At 49.9% G+C, this 15,525-nt stretch overlaps 1 protein-coding gene across 1 annotated transcript in view; it reads right to left on the bottom strand.

Annotated features, from left to right (window-relative positions):
* The window catches only part of dlgap1a (discs, large (Drosophila) homolog-associated protein 1a), a 365,484-nt gene that overhangs the window by 110,478 nt on the left and 239,481 nt on the right, over positions 1-15,525 (bottom strand). The gene's annotated exons all lie outside the window — the stretch shown is intronic.

The following is a 15,525-nucleotide window of genomic DNA, read 5'->3' as shown; positions in this document are numbered from 1 at the left end:
GCAAGTGTCTGCAGTGACCTCACTTAATAGAGTAGTTCCCCCAAATCCTTTCTTTTATTTAGAGGTACTGGTTTATTTTCCTTTCCTTATGCTAATGCTTACTTAGCTAATCTGTAACCGTCCTACTTGCGTGTGTTTTGACTATATCTCTCATTTGTTGTTTCATCATTTTAATCTTTGCTCAATATTACTGGGGACTATCTTGTGTTTTTACATGGATTTTGAGCACTCACATAGGTATTTCCCAAATATCAACACTGGGTTTTTTGCAATATGGTTGGTCAAATTAGAGTAATTAATGTCTTTCACTCATTTCTAGTCCAGAGTGGGGGGAGATGTCTGGCTCGAGAGGACATGGGATGACTGTGACTTCTGTCTGACAGCTGAGTTTATATGGAGTGTGTTGATGTACATCTGATGCATCTCAGTTAGACAGACAGGCCTCACAGCCATTCTGTGTGAGGTAAGATGTTCTCCAGAATGTAGAACCATTGTTATGTTTCTTGATGTTTATGCAGACAATCTGCTGTTGATTAAAAGTAATCAAAAAGGGGGCTTGTGAGGGCAATTCATACATGAATGTTTGCTTACTTTTAATCTTTGACCTCTAAGCTATAGTAAGTTGACATGGTTTGGATGGCTGCATGGGGCTTATGTGTAGCATGTGATGCCACGGTGACCTCTCCTGTGTGAGCAAGTGAAGGCCTGTGATTGTCTGTTGGTTGATGGCAGAGGGACATCTGGGAAGTTCATTTGAGGGTCACAAGGCCTGAAGGGACGGTCATGGAGAATGATGAGCCAGAGGATGAGGACGAGTGGAAACCCGACCTATGAACTCTGAGCAACATCTGATATCTACTACTACTACTTTCTGAGGCTTTAGGGGTCGCCACAGCGGATCATCCGTTTCCACCTCTTCCTGTCTTCTGCATCTTCCTCTGTCACTCCAGCCACCTGCATGTCCTCCCTCACCACATCCATAAACCTCCTCTTTGGCCTTCCTCTTCTCCTCTTCCCTGGCAGCTCCATATTCAGCATCCTTCTCCCAATATACCCAGCATCTCTCCTCCACACATGTCCACACCATCTCAATCTTGCCTCTCTTGCTTTGTCTACAAACCATCCAACCTGAGCTGTCCCTCTAATATACTCGTTCCTAATCCTGTCCTTCTTCATCACTCCCAATGAAAATCTTATCATCTTCATCTCTACCACCTCCAGCTCCGCCTCCTGTCTTTTCATCAGTGCCACTGTCTCCAAACCATATAACATAGCTGGTCTCACTACCATCTTGTAAACCTTCCCTTTAACTCTTGCTGGTACCCTTCTATCACAAATCACTCCTGACACTCTTCTCCACCCACTCCACCCTGCCTGCACTCTCTTCTTCACCTCTCTCCTGCACTCCCTGTTACTTTGAACAGTTGACCCCAAGCAACATCTGATATCCATTACGACAATAGTCCAGTAATAAAGATGAGCTACTTCTTCTGAACAGGATGAGGGAGACAGTCTAGGTACACACCATTATGATCGAAACAATGGGCATGTTTGTGCTGTATGGTATAAAAGGAGTGCACTCTGAGATCAGGGCACATATCCAAGCATCTGGGCTTGTGCATCTGTTCACTGAACATATTAAAGGTGTGACAATACTGTAAGAGAGTTTTGTCTCTCTCCTCATTTAATGTCAGAGTGGAATTAAATAATTGCCATGACACGTAACAGCTAAAATTCGGTCTTTTCTGTCATTGACTGACACAGAGACTCTTATCAATTCATTTGCTTCATCCAGACTTGTTTACTGTAAAGCTGTGTTTTCAGGTCTGCCACATGCTAGTACTGAAACACATGCTAGTGCTAAAACACATTCTAGTACTAAAACACATGCTAGTGCTAAAATACATGCTAGTACTAAAACACATGCTAGTGCTAAAATACATGCTAGTACTAAAACACATTCTAGTACTAAAACATATTCTAGTACTAAAACACATGCTAGTACTAAAATATGATAGTACTAATACACATGCTAGAACTAAAACACATGCTAGTACTAAAACCCATGCTAGTACTAAAACCCATGCTAGTACTAAAGCCCATACTAGTACCAAAAGTCTTCAGATGGTTCAGAATGCTGCTGCTAGAATCCTAACTAAATCTAGGAAATCTGACCACATTACACCAATTCTCGCCTCCCTTCATTGGCGTCCTATCCACGTTAGATCAGAAGACAAGGTGCTTCTGCTGACTTATAAAATCCTAAATGGGCTGGCCCCATCCTACCTGTCTGATCTCCTTAAACTGTACATTCCATCTTGAGCTCTCAGCATACAGGGCTCCTGTGTGTACCCAAAGTTAAAAAGAAGTCAGCTGGTGGCAGCAGGGCCTTTTCCTATCAGGCCCGTTCTTGTGGAATAACCTGCCTGCTGCCATCAGACAATCAGAGTCTGTTGAGTCCTTTAAATCCAAACTTAAAACTCATCTTTATGTCTTAGTCTACAATTAGTTGTCTTTAAGTTGAGTCCCTCACAACCTGTATTGCATGGAGGGTCGGTTTTCTGTCTCAATGAATTTACCAACCACTGTTCTGCCCACGAGATTATAGAGTATAGATTATATAAGAGTATAGATAATAGAGTATATAATATAGATTATATATAGATCATAGAGATAGATTATACAGAGAATAGATTATAGAGCATATGTTAAAGAGTATAGATTATATAGAGTATAGATTAAAGAGTATAGATTATATAGAGTATATATTATAGAGTATATATTAAAGAGTATATATTATACAGAGTATAGACTATAGAGTATAGATTATATAGATTATATTTATCAGAGTATGTATTATATAGATTATAACATATGTATTATAGAGTATACGTTATAGTATTGCAAACTGTTCTCTTCTTTCATGTGTTTTCTCTCTCTCTGAATGATGTCTTCTCCTTTCTCTTCTGTGTGTGAATGGTGTTATGTGAGTCTCTCCTGTGTGCACATGTAGGCTGTCCTCCTCCCAGTTGTCCATGGCGACAGTGGTCGCCACCTGGACACTGCTTGGCATCCCCCACATCACTTTTTTCTATATATCTTATACTTTTGTTATCTTGTTTCATTGTTATATCCTTCTCTCTCTCTGATGTGTGACTAATGTCTTTTGCTTGTCTCTTCTCCCATGTTCACCATTCACCATTCACATAAATGGTGTGATGGGAGTCTCTCTTGTGTGCATGTGTCCTTCTGTCAGGTCTACATAGTGAATTCTTCTTCTGGTTCACCACCTTGTCGTGGTGGAGAAGCTTGCCTGTACCAATGATCCCAAGAGCTATGCCATCCAGAGCTTGGCTCCTGGTAGGGTCACCCAAGGCGGATAGGTCAATGAGGGAGGTTCCAGATGAAGTGCGATCTAACAAATACCTCAATGGCAGAACTGGTGGAAGATAATGACAGTGAAGGTGGATGAAGGCTGCAACTGAGGGTGGTCCCCAATTGTCTTAGTTCTCCATGCCATTGGACTCTGGCCACCCCTGCCAAGGACCATTTGGTGGTTGCAGGTGCATCAGCTTCTCCACGTAAAAAAGATGTCACGCGCAAGTGTCTACCCGAAAGGATACCTACAAGGACCTAGAAGGAGGACGACCCCAAGTGACTGCTGATGATGACATAGTGATGGTGGTCGTGTGGCTCAGGTCCTGTTCCGGTGGCATCTGGAAATTGCACGGCATCCTCCTCATAATAATCTTCATATATCCTATACTTCCATTATAATTATGTTATCCTCTTTCAATGTTGTATTCTGTAAATTGTGTAAACACAACAGCCATTGCATGCCTGTCCATCTTGGGAGATCTCTCCTCTGTTGCTCTCCCTGTATTGTTTATAAAGGTGGGGATACCTGCAGTCAGTTTAGAAGAGGTCACTTGTATCTCTCAATAAACGGTGTGTCCAGATGAACTGATTCAGCTTTCTTGGATCTTCTTCTCTGGGTTACTGGGCATGTATAAAGACATGCTCTCCCGGAGGCTTGTATACTTTGCAGACTAAAGAGTTTGTACATTTTGGTGCAGCTCGTGTAGAACTATTTCAGATTAATTTGGAAATTAATCTCATTATGTCTAGATGAGCAGAACAGTGAATACAACGCTAACTGATGAGTGACAGGCGAGGGGAGTATGTGGTGCCTTGTTACAGACCAGGCTGAGCTGGCTCTCACAGTTGTCATTAAAGCTGCTGTAGGCCAATGCAGGTAGTTAGCTACAGAGGTGAGCAATTTTGACAGAACCCCCCTCCCCAAAATCTACCCTACCCCAGGCTTTGCTTTCTCCTTCCTACTCGTAATGTCGCCCTCTCCACATGGGTGCATGAGTTTGCCAGAGGTAACTGGTGAAATGTGTATTGTTGTTGATATTCTCTGCACGTAAAACTTGACTTCAGCGGCTCTCTTAGTTACACCAACATGTTGTTGTGAAGCACTGGTTTACTTATTGATAAACTATTTAGAAAAATCGATATTCCCAAAGCATTACCACCTTGTGAGAAGACCTTTGTCCAACACCCGTAATAATGCCATGAAGACAGTAAAATCTATCAGAGTTGTTAATCTATGGATGTAAAACTAAATAAATAAATAAGCCAATGTCTTTATAACAACAAGAGTGTTAACAGCAAAGCTTTTCCACTTTTGCTCTGACTGCTGTCTGCTGTGCATGCAACGTGTATGAGCGAGCTCTGCACGCAAACTAGTAGGCAGGCCTCCTCACTAGTAGGCAGGCCTCCTCACTAGCAGGCAGGTCTCCTCACTAGTAGGCAGGCCTCCTCACTAGTAGGCAGGCCTCCTCACTAGTAGGCATGTCTCCTCACTAGTAGGAAGGCCTCCTCACTAGTAGGCAGGTCTCCTCACTAGTAGGCAGGCCTCCTCACTACTAGGCAGGCCTCCTCACTAGTAGGCAGGTCTCCTCACTACTAGGCAGGCCTCCTCACTAGTAGGCAGGCCCCCTCACTAGTAGGAAGGCCTCCTGACTAGAAGGCAGGGCTCCTCACTAGTAGGCATGTCTCCTCACTAGTAGGCAGGTTTCCTCACTAGTAGGAATGCCTCCTCACTAGTAGGCAGGTCTCCTCACTAGTAGGAAGGCCTCCTCACTAGTAGGCAGGTCTCCTCACTAGTAGGAAGGCCTCCTCACTAGTAGGCAGGTCTCCTCACTACTAGGCAGGCCTCCTCACTAGTAGGCAGGTCTCCTCACTAGTAGGCAGGCCTCCTCACTAGTAGGCATGTCTCCTCACTAGTAGGCAGGCCTCCTCACTCATGGCTGGTTGATTTCCTTCAGAAGCCAAATCAAACTGCATACAGAGCCTGTGGTAGACAGGGACTGGATTTTTTTTTTAGTTCTAGCTTTAGTGCTTGCTTTTCACTTCTGGTGTGGGAAAAGGGTGGCGTGAACCCACGTTTGGGGCCGGCGGCATCACCCAGTTCCGACTATGCCATGTCTTTCCCAAGTCTACGTCTGTGTCTGGGTTTGTGTCATCACGTGAAGTACTCTGTCTGTGATCATTGACTTTGTTTGATGGCTGGGAGAGCTGGGGCTGGACCGGCTGAGGGAGCCTGGTCTGCTGCGTCCGGTGGGCCCAGGGACCATGGCCCTGCCTGGACCTGCGTCTGAAGAGGAAACCCCGAGGACGGTCTGACAGGACGCAGAAGCAGGGCAGGCTAAGCTAACTGCTAGCCCATGCAGACCGGCAGTCCTCCTGGCTGGTGTTCCTTCTCTGGACAGTGGATTTTTTTTTTTGGGACTGTTGCAAATTTACTGAATGGACTGTGTTATTGACTGTTTGTGTGTGTGTGTGTGTGTGTGTGTGTGTTTTGTCTTTGTTCCCTCCATTTTTGTCTGTTTTTGGCGGCGTCGCTTTGCTTTGGATATGTGTTTTTTGTCTTTTGTGTTGCACTGCTGTGGGCTGGGAGGAACAAATGTTCGTCTCTGTTGTGTATGAAAGTACAACATTGACATGACAATAAATCGCTCCCGATTCCTGATTCAGTGATTGCTGATAGCACGTAGTGACAATTTCCCCCAAATCCTACCAGCAAACAAACTGTTCTGCAGAAGCTTTAAGTTATGAGAGAACAGATTATTGCTGTGCTACAAGTTTCTGCCGCGGTTTCATTTTTGCCAGTAGTCACATCGAGTTTTCATACGGGTTTGCTCAGTAACCCCCCCCCCCAAAAAAAAACAAAACAAAACAAACAAACAAAAACAAAAAAGTAACTTAATCTTGCACCTCCTATTTAGATGATATTTGTATTTGTTTGGACATGTTATCTCTGCATTTCTGAATGACATTGGTTTTGGGTTAGAGTCCTACTGCCAGTTTGGTTCTACGGGTCTGGGCTGTGACAAGACATCACCTGACTCAAGTGCTCATCCCTGCGTCAATCACAGACCTCATCTTACCAAATTTTTTTTTTAATTTCTCCCCTTTTCTCCCCAATTGTATCCGGCCAATTACCCCACCCTTCTGAGCCATTCCAGTCTCTGCTCCACCCCCTCTGCTGATCCGGGGAGGGCTGCAGACTACCACATGCCTCCTTCCAACCTAACCATGGAGGAAAGGAAAGCCGTGGCAGCCCTGAACATGTATGAAAACATCACTATCCATCCAGCAGATAAGGGGAGATGCACAGTTATCCTCAACACAACAGACTACCACGCCAAGATCACGTCATTACTCAGCGACACCGACACTTATGGACCTCTGAGACGCGATGCTACTAGTGGTTACCAGAGGAGAATAATAGAGTACCTACAGAAACTACAGAAAGGAGGAACCATTGATCGGATACAATACCACCATCTCTACCCAAAAGATAACATTCCATGCATATATGGACTCCCTAAGATCCATAAAGATGGAACCCCCCTCAGGCCCATCGTCAGCAGCATAAACTCGGTCACGTACAACATTGGCAAACATATAGCCAACATCTTGACCCCTTTAGTGGGCGAAACACCTCACCATATCCAAAACTCCATTGACTTCGTGGACAAGGTCCAAGGCGTAAAACTGGAACTGGACGAAACCATGGTATCCTACGACGTGACCTCGTTATTCACCTGCATTCCAACCATGGAGGCTTTGGAAACTGTGAGGCAACGTTTCTACGGGACGACACCCTCCATGATAGGACCAACCTCAGCCCAGACCAGATTTGCCAACTACTGGACCTTTGCCTGAACACTACAGGTTTCCAATTCAGGGGCCAGTTTTACAGACAGAAACACGGCTGTGCAATGGGCTCACCAGTATCTCCCACTGTGACCAACTTATATATGGAAGAGGTAGAACACAGGGCCCTGAACTCCTTCAGAGGAACACCTCCGAGCCACTGGTTCAGATATGTGGACGACACTTGGGTCAAAATCCAAACACAAGAGGTGCAAGCGTTTACCAAACACATCAACTCAGTGGACAAGAACATTAAGTTCACAAGGGAAGACGTAAAGAGCAACAGTTTGTCCTTCTTGGACTGTGACGTCCACATTGGGGAAGACAGGAGCCTCCACATTCGGGTTTACAGGAAACCTACACACACAGACCAATATCTACTTTACGACTCACACCACCCTCTGGAACACAAACTGAGCATCATCAGAACTTTGCAACACAGAGCTGACAATGTGCCCAGCAGCACTCAGGCCCAACGAGAAGAACACAAACACCTGAGGGGAGCTTTAAAAACCTGTGGCTACCCCAGCTGGACCTTTGTGAAAACTGCAACATGTTCCAAAAAGACCAACCAGGTGAACGACGAGGAGAAAAGGAACAGAAGGAATAGCACAGTCATCCCGTATGTTTCTGGGGTCTCCGAGAAACTCAGGAGAATTTTCAACAAACACCGCATCCCGGTATACTTCAAACCCAGCAACACACTCCGACAAAGACTGGTTCATCCCAAAGACCGTGTACCACACACCCGGAAAAGCAGTCTGGTGTATGCCGTACAATGCAATGAGGATTGCACTGACCTATACGTAGGAGAAACCAAACAACCACTACACAAACGGATGGCCCAACACAGAAGGCCAAACTCCTCAGGACAAGACTCAGCAGTCTATCTACACCTAAAGGAGAAGACACACTCCTTCGAGGACAGCAACGTACACATTTTGGACAGGGAAGATAGATGGTTTGAAAGAGGGGTGAAGGAAGCCATCTATGCGAAACTGGAAAAACCATCCCTCAACAGAGGAGGAGGTCTGCGACACCACCTATCTCCCACTTACAATGCCTTCCTTTCATCTCTACCCAGGAGACTCAAGAAGCCTAGCCTCCAAGAACAACAGTCCGTCACTAACGGCTCCAACAACTCTCATGACCACTGAATAATGAAGTCGAAACTAACACCCCCAACGACCGTCGCTGCTAAACAAATGCAAATCAATAGCTCCGATGGCGACGGGCCCGGCTGGACATCGGAGCACAGGAGAGCCACGCATATCTATGGCTCTGTTAGCGACGGACGTTGGTAAACATCGGGACACAAAGAGCCATGGACATCTATAGCTCTGACAACGACTCCTAGAGGATAAATTCTGAGTCTCATCACCAGCCAGTCAGACTAGCTTGGTCTAGTCAGAAAGGCACGAACTGAGGAAGCCTCTTGGATGAGAGGCGAAACGTCTTCACGGATATATACCATGTCCAGTTGCACTTGATTCAACTCCTTTGGATAACCATGACCTGGATGAATGAGAACATTCACAGACATACCACATGCCTCCTCCCATACATGTAGAATCACCAGCTCCTTTTTTACACCTGACAGTGAGGAATTTCACCAGGGGGACGTAGCACGTGGGAGGATCATGCTATTCCCCCCAGCTCCCCCTCTCCCCTGAACGGCCGCCCTGACCGACCAGAGGAGGCACTAGTGCAGCGAACAGGAACGCATACCCACATTCGGCTTCCCACCAACAGACACAGCCAATTGTGTCTGTAGGGACGCCCAAGGCAACACGGGGATTCAAACCGTCGATCCCCATGTTGGTAGGCAATGGGATAGACCACTATGCTACCCGGACACCCTAGGACTGTTATTTTTAAATGGAAAAATAGAATGGGCTCTGAGGCAATGAACCATCCACCATCTTGTGTGTACTGCATCCATCCATCCATTATCCGACCACTTATCCTAGTCTCAGGGTCGCTGGAGCCTATCCCAGCAGTCATATTGGCGGCAGGTGGGGAGACATCCTGGACAGGCCGCCAGACCATCACACACACACACACACACACACACACACACCTAGGGACAATTTAGTACAGCCGAGTCACCCGACCTACATGTCTTTGGACTGTGGGAGGAAACCGGAGCCCCCAGAGGAAACCCACGCAGACACGGGGAGAACATGCAAACTCCACACAGAGGATGAACTGGGACGACCCCCAAGGTTGGACTACCTCGGAGCTCGAACCCAGGACCTTCTTACTGTGAGGCGACCATGCTAACCACTGCACCACCGCGCCGCCTGTGTAATGCATGCGGCTACAAATTCCCACCATACTCGACTGAAGAAATGATTCCAGAAAGAGATGACGTTAATGGGTCCTGTGAATACTCTGTATATGATATCTCGCTCAGCTAGCTTAACATTGTTCTTCCCCACGTGTTCTGTCGCCACCTCCCTTCTCTGACGGTATGATCGTCAGTGTTAGGATTCACGAATGAAGACCAGAGGCCAGTGTAGCGAAACCCAAAAGGACCGACAGACAACAGAGCACCGGGATAACCCGAAGGGCGACTTAATGCAGGGAAGAAACACAAACAACACTGCCACAGAGAATGATGACAGGTGAGTCTCAGGTGGGCGTTGTTGAGACGATATGCGCCTGGCTACGAAAGTCCGAATCCATAGAGCAAGGGGTTGTCCGAGGAAGTCCAGGTCCAAGATCCAGGAAGTCAAGTCCGAACAGGAGGGGTCCAGGTAGAGAGACACGGAAGGAGATCGCTGGAGAGGTCCGGGGGGGGGCGTGTAGGAGCGAGGGAGACGCGGGGAGCCGTGGAAGTCGCGGAGGGAGAGTCTTGGGAGGAAAAAGAGAGACACGAATATTAGACACTGGGAATAAAGGGAATAGCAAGAGGGCAAGGAACGCTGGAGGGCTTGTCAGAGCTTTACCGCAGGCTTCAGTACGTCGAAGCACGGAGTGGACTTCTTGTAGAGGGCTGCCTGATTGCCACAGGTGTGCCTGATGGATGATGGCAAACACCTGGTGCAGTGCAGCGCTCGTCTCCTCAGAGCGCGAGCCGAGCGCTCGGATGTTTCCGGCACGTCCGAGCTGGGGGACTGGCTTGAACGTGCCGGGGAGGCAGCTCGGGGCGGTGTAACCACAACAGGACCCCCCCTCCTACAGGAGACACTGGGCGACCGTGCGATGGCGTTGGGGTGGGCCCGATAGTACTCCTCCAGGAGTGCGGGGTCGGCCCGGTAGGACCGGGGAACCCAGCTGCGGTCCTCGGGCCCATAGCCAACCCAGTCCACCAGGTATTGGTACCCACGCTCCCGGCGGCGTACAGCGAGCAGCCGGTCGACATCCCAGACCATGTCACCACCGTCGAGGACCCTGGGGTGTGGAGGAGCTTGGACAGGGGGCTGGAGGCTACCGGTTTGAGGTGAGAGACATGGAAGACGGGATGGATCTTGAGTGTGGTAGAGAGATGGAGACGCACCGCCGAAGGATTGACGATGCGGTCGATGGTGTAGCGGCCGAAATAGCGGGGAGACAGCTTTCGGTTGAGGGTAGGGAGGGGCAGGTCCCAGGCCAGGAGCCATACCCTCTGGCCAGGTCGATAAACTGGGGCCGGCACTCTCCGCCAGTTGGCGCTGCGCCAGGCCCGCTCTGTAGCTCGCAACATAGCGGCCCAGGCGGTCTTCCAAACGTGCCGACATCGACAGAGATGGGCCCTCGTGGACGGGACCCCCACCTCCATCTCCTGGCGGGGGAACAGAGGGGGTTGATAACCAAGGGAACACTCAAAGGGGACCAAACCTGTAGCCGAACTCTCTATAGTGTTGAGCGAGTACTCCACCCAGGGCAGGTATTTGCTCCAGGAGGCGGGGTTGCTGGTGGTAACGCAACGCAAAGCCACCTCCAGGGCTTGATTGGCCCGCTCTGCCTGTCCATTGGTCTGGGGGTGATACCCGGAGGAGAGGCTAACCATGGCCTCAATCCCCTTACAGAAGGTCTGCCACACCTTAGAAATGAACTGGGGACCACGGTCAGAGACAATGTCCAGGGGAATCCCAGGGATTCGGATGACGTGGGAGACGAGAAGGTCCGCCGTCTCGGCTGCAGAGGGGAGTTTGGTGAGGGCAACAAAGTGGACGGCCTTGGAAAACCGGTCGACAAGGATCAGAATGGTGTCATTACCTTGGGACACGGGGAGGCCAATTACAAAGTCCAAGGCAATGTGGGACCAAGGTCGGCTGGGGACAGGAAGGGGGCGCAGGAGACCTGCTGGAGGGCGATGGAGAGCCTTGCTGCGGGCGCAGGTGGTGCAGGCAGCCACAAACTCCCTGGCGTCTGCCTCCATGGTGGGCCACCAGAAACCCCTGCGGATGAAGGGCGCCGTTCGGTGGACACCAGGGTGGCAGGCAAAACGGCTGGAGTGGCCCCACTCCAGCACCTGGGGCCGGACAGAGGGAGGCACAAATAGCCGGTTCCGGGGTCCATTGCCTGGGCGTGCTGGGCCCTTCTCACCACAGGGTGACGACACCCACCAACCGGGCCGGGGGAAGGATGGTGTCTGGGGCGTCAGGGGACCCCTCGGGAAACAGACGGGAGAGGGCGTCTGCCCTACCGTTCTTGGTGCCTGGGCGGTAGGTGAGGGTGAAGTCGAACCGGCTGAAGAAGATACCCCAGCGCGCCTGCCTGGGGTTGAGCCTCTTAGCCGTCCGCATGTAGGTCAGGTTCTTGTGATCGGACCATACAATGAACAGCTGCCCTGCTCCCTCCAGCCAGTGTCTCCACTCCTCTAGGGCAGCGTGGACAGCCAGCAACTCTCTGTTGCCGATGTTGTAGTTCTTCTCAGCAGGACTAAAACGCCGGAAGAAGAAGGCGCACCGGTGGATCTTCTGGTCCTCCTCCGACCGCTGGGAGAGGACGACTCCGATGCCCGTGTCCGATGCGTCCACCTCCACGATGAACTGCCTGGATGGGTCTGGGTGGGCGAGCACCGGAGCCGTTGTGAACAGCCTCTTCAGGGCCGAGAAGGCGGCCTCTGCCTCCGGGGTCCAGCAGAAGGGGCAGAGGGTGGAGGTGAGTGCATGAGAGGGGCGGCCACATGGCTGAACCCCCTGATGAAGCGCCGGTAGAAGTTTGCAAACCCCAGGAAGCGCTGGAGTTGCATCCTGTTGGTGGGCCGTGCACACTCCTCCACCACTCGGGTCTTCCTGGGGTCGGTGCGGACGAGCCCCCTCTCCACGATGTGGCCAAGGAACTCCATGGAGGCTGAGTGGAACACACACTTCTCGGCCTTCACGAAGAGCCTGTTCTCCAGCAGTATGGCCAACCATCGCTATGGCCCAGCTGAGGGCTTTACCGGTGAGGAGGGACATAACAAGGGCTACCTTGGTCTCTCCTGTCCTATACCTGGCTGGCTGATGTTTGAACAGGAGCTCACACTGACCAAGGAAACCCTTGCACAACTCGAACTCCCCACCGAAGGCCTTGGGGCAGGGAAGGTTAGGCTCGAACCGGGGGTCCAGTGGGGGTTGACTCGGAGGAGGGGGAACGTCGGAACCAGGAACAGGGAATCCGGAGGCCGGGCTGGGGGCAGGGACCGGGGCCAGAGCAGGGTGGTCGCTGATCTTGGACACTGCCACAGTCAGAGCAGCGATCTGGGCGGAGAGTGAAGCAAGGGTGCTCGCCGAGGTATGCGAGTTAGCCTGGAGCTCGCTGATTTCTCCAGTGATCCAGGAGAAGGCAGCGCTAAGCTCAGAATGGAGTTGGGTGAGTTGAGTGTTGTGGTTCTTTACCACTACCTCGAGAGCTATAGGGTTCTGAGGCTTAGGGGCTATAGCTCCCTGAGCGACCGTCTGCCCCTCGGGTTTGCTTTGATTCATTCTGGCTTCGACATTCTGTTACGTATCAAGAAATGAAGACCAGAGGCCAGTGTAGCGAAACCCAAAAGGACCGACAGACAACAGAGCACCGGGATAACCCGAAGGGCGATTAATGCAGGGAAGAAAAACAAACAAAACTGCCACAGAGGATAAGGACAGGTGAGTCTCAGGTGGGCGTTGTTGAGACGATGTGCGCCTGGCTACCAAAGTCCGAATCCGTAGAGCAAGGGGTTGTCCGAGGAAGTCCGGGTCCGAGATCCAGGAAGTCAAGTCCGAATAGGAGGGGTCCAGGTAGAGAGACACGGAAGGAGATCGCTGGAGAGGTCCGGGGGGAAAACGTGAAGGTCGCTGGGGGCGAGGAGCGAGGGAGACGCGGGGAGCCGTGGAAGTCGCGGAGGGAGAGTCTTGGGAGGAAACAGAGACACGAATATAAGACACTGGGGAATAAACGGAACAGCAAGAGGGCAAGGAAGGCTGGAGGGCTTGTCAGAGCTTTACCGCAGGGGTCAGTACGTCGAAGCACGGAGTGGTGTTCTGGGAGGCTTCTTGTAGAGGGCTGCCTGATTACCGCAGGTGTGCCTGATGGATGATGGCAAACACCTGGTGCAGCGCAGCGCTCGTCTCCTCAGAGCGCGAGCCGAGCGCTCGGATGTTTCCGGCACGTCCGAGCTGGGGGCGTGGCTTGAACGTGCCGGGGAGGCAGCTCGGGGCGGTGTAACCACCACACTCAGACCCATAAACAGACCTTGGTGTAGGCTGCATGGACGCCTGGGCTAGATATGACGTGTAGTCCTCTGTGGAAGCGTGCAGCGTGTCAGTCAGGCTTGCTACAGCCCTCCAACATGGAGTTCTTATACAAAGCTTTACAGAAGACAACACAGATGAAGAAGAAGAGATGAGCTGTAAAAACCCTGTTGAAGTTAAAGTTACTGATCATCCTCCTCCTTTCTGTCCCGCTCGCTTTCTCTCATCTCTGCTCTGGTTTTCTTCCATTTTTACTCTCCATCCCTCCTTCACTCACCCCCCCCCTCCTGACCCTCTGGTGTCCGTCAGGAGATGAGCTGTCACTTCTCTGAGGGGCTCAGTAGACTTTCAAGTTGTTCTTTGACAGGGTCGGGGCCCCTCAAACACAGTGATGAGAAAACAAACACACATCGGGAGCATGTCAGCGATAAAAATATACTTTTCACTTGAAGTAGAGTGCGGGTATGTAGGAAATATCCTGGACTAGAATACCAGCATGCTAGTACATCCTCATATTTCCCCACACTGGGCCATGGACCATTTGCTACAAGTTAATGTAATTATATCATTATTATTATTATTACCATCATTATTATTATCATCACTGTCATTATTACTATTATTATTAATGCAGGGTTGCTGAAGCGTCATGTGATGTAGGCTGAAAGGTTCCGGCTACCGATTCCTGCATGCGGGGACAAACTCCGGATAGGCCCCTCCTGGCGGTATTGACCGGACTGCACTTGTGGAGTTGGTGTAACCGGGGCAGCACTCAGCTGGCTAAAGCCTGACGGGACCGCGGACTGGCGGTTATAAGAGTCCCACACATCCCTGGCTCGTAAGTGCCTAACAAGTGGGCAGTCCGGACTCCCAATCCGACCATCACTTGGGTGCAACCTGTGGCGGATCCCATCGTCTTCACTCTTGTGTTGCCATGGAACTAGATCCTCCCGGGCCAAGCAGTGTGGACCAGCGTCGCGACCTGAGCACCACTTGAATCAAGGCTTTAGCGAATGGCTCCAAGAGTTTAAGCACACACCTTGATCTCTTGGGATGGATCCTCGGACAAAAGAGACGCCAACGACGACGACAACGATTATTGATGTAAAATGGAAATAACATTATTAATTCTAATTTGTTTTGTTTAGACCACATGCATAAGAGTTTGTATTTTCCTGTAGTTTTTGATTTTATTTACTGTAAGTTTTACACTTTATTAACTTTGGAAATCTTCTGTTTGAACACAGGCATGATGTTCAACAAACCACAGAATGGGTTGTTCACTTGTAAATAGTTTTCATTGTGTTTCACTGTCACGGCGGGAGCAGGAACATGGTGGTCACATGGTACAGATGTGGTAACATGGTGACATGTTGCAGAAGTGGGAACATGGTGGTGACATGGTATAGACTATGGTAACATGGTGGTGACATGGTATAGACTATGGTAACATGGTGGTGACATGGTGCAGATGTGGTAACATGGTGGTGACATGGTACAGATGTGGTAACATGGTGGTGACATGGTGCAGATGTGGTAACATGGTGACATGTTGCAGAAGTGGTAACATGGTGGTGACATGGTATAGACTATGGTAACATGGTGGTGACATGGTACAGATGTGGTAACATGATGGTGACATGGTGCAGATGTGGTA

Source organism: Lampris incognitus, chromosome 14 (assembly GCF_029633865.1).
Source record: "Lampris incognitus isolate fLamInc1 chromosome 14, fLamInc1.hap2, whole genome shotgun sequence".
In the NCBI taxonomy this organism is placed as follows: Eukaryota; Metazoa; Chordata; class Actinopteri; order Lampriformes; family Lampridae; genus Lampris; species Lampris incognitus.
Note: the sequence above shows the minus strand (reverse complement) of the source record. Positions and strands in the feature narration are given on the sequence as shown.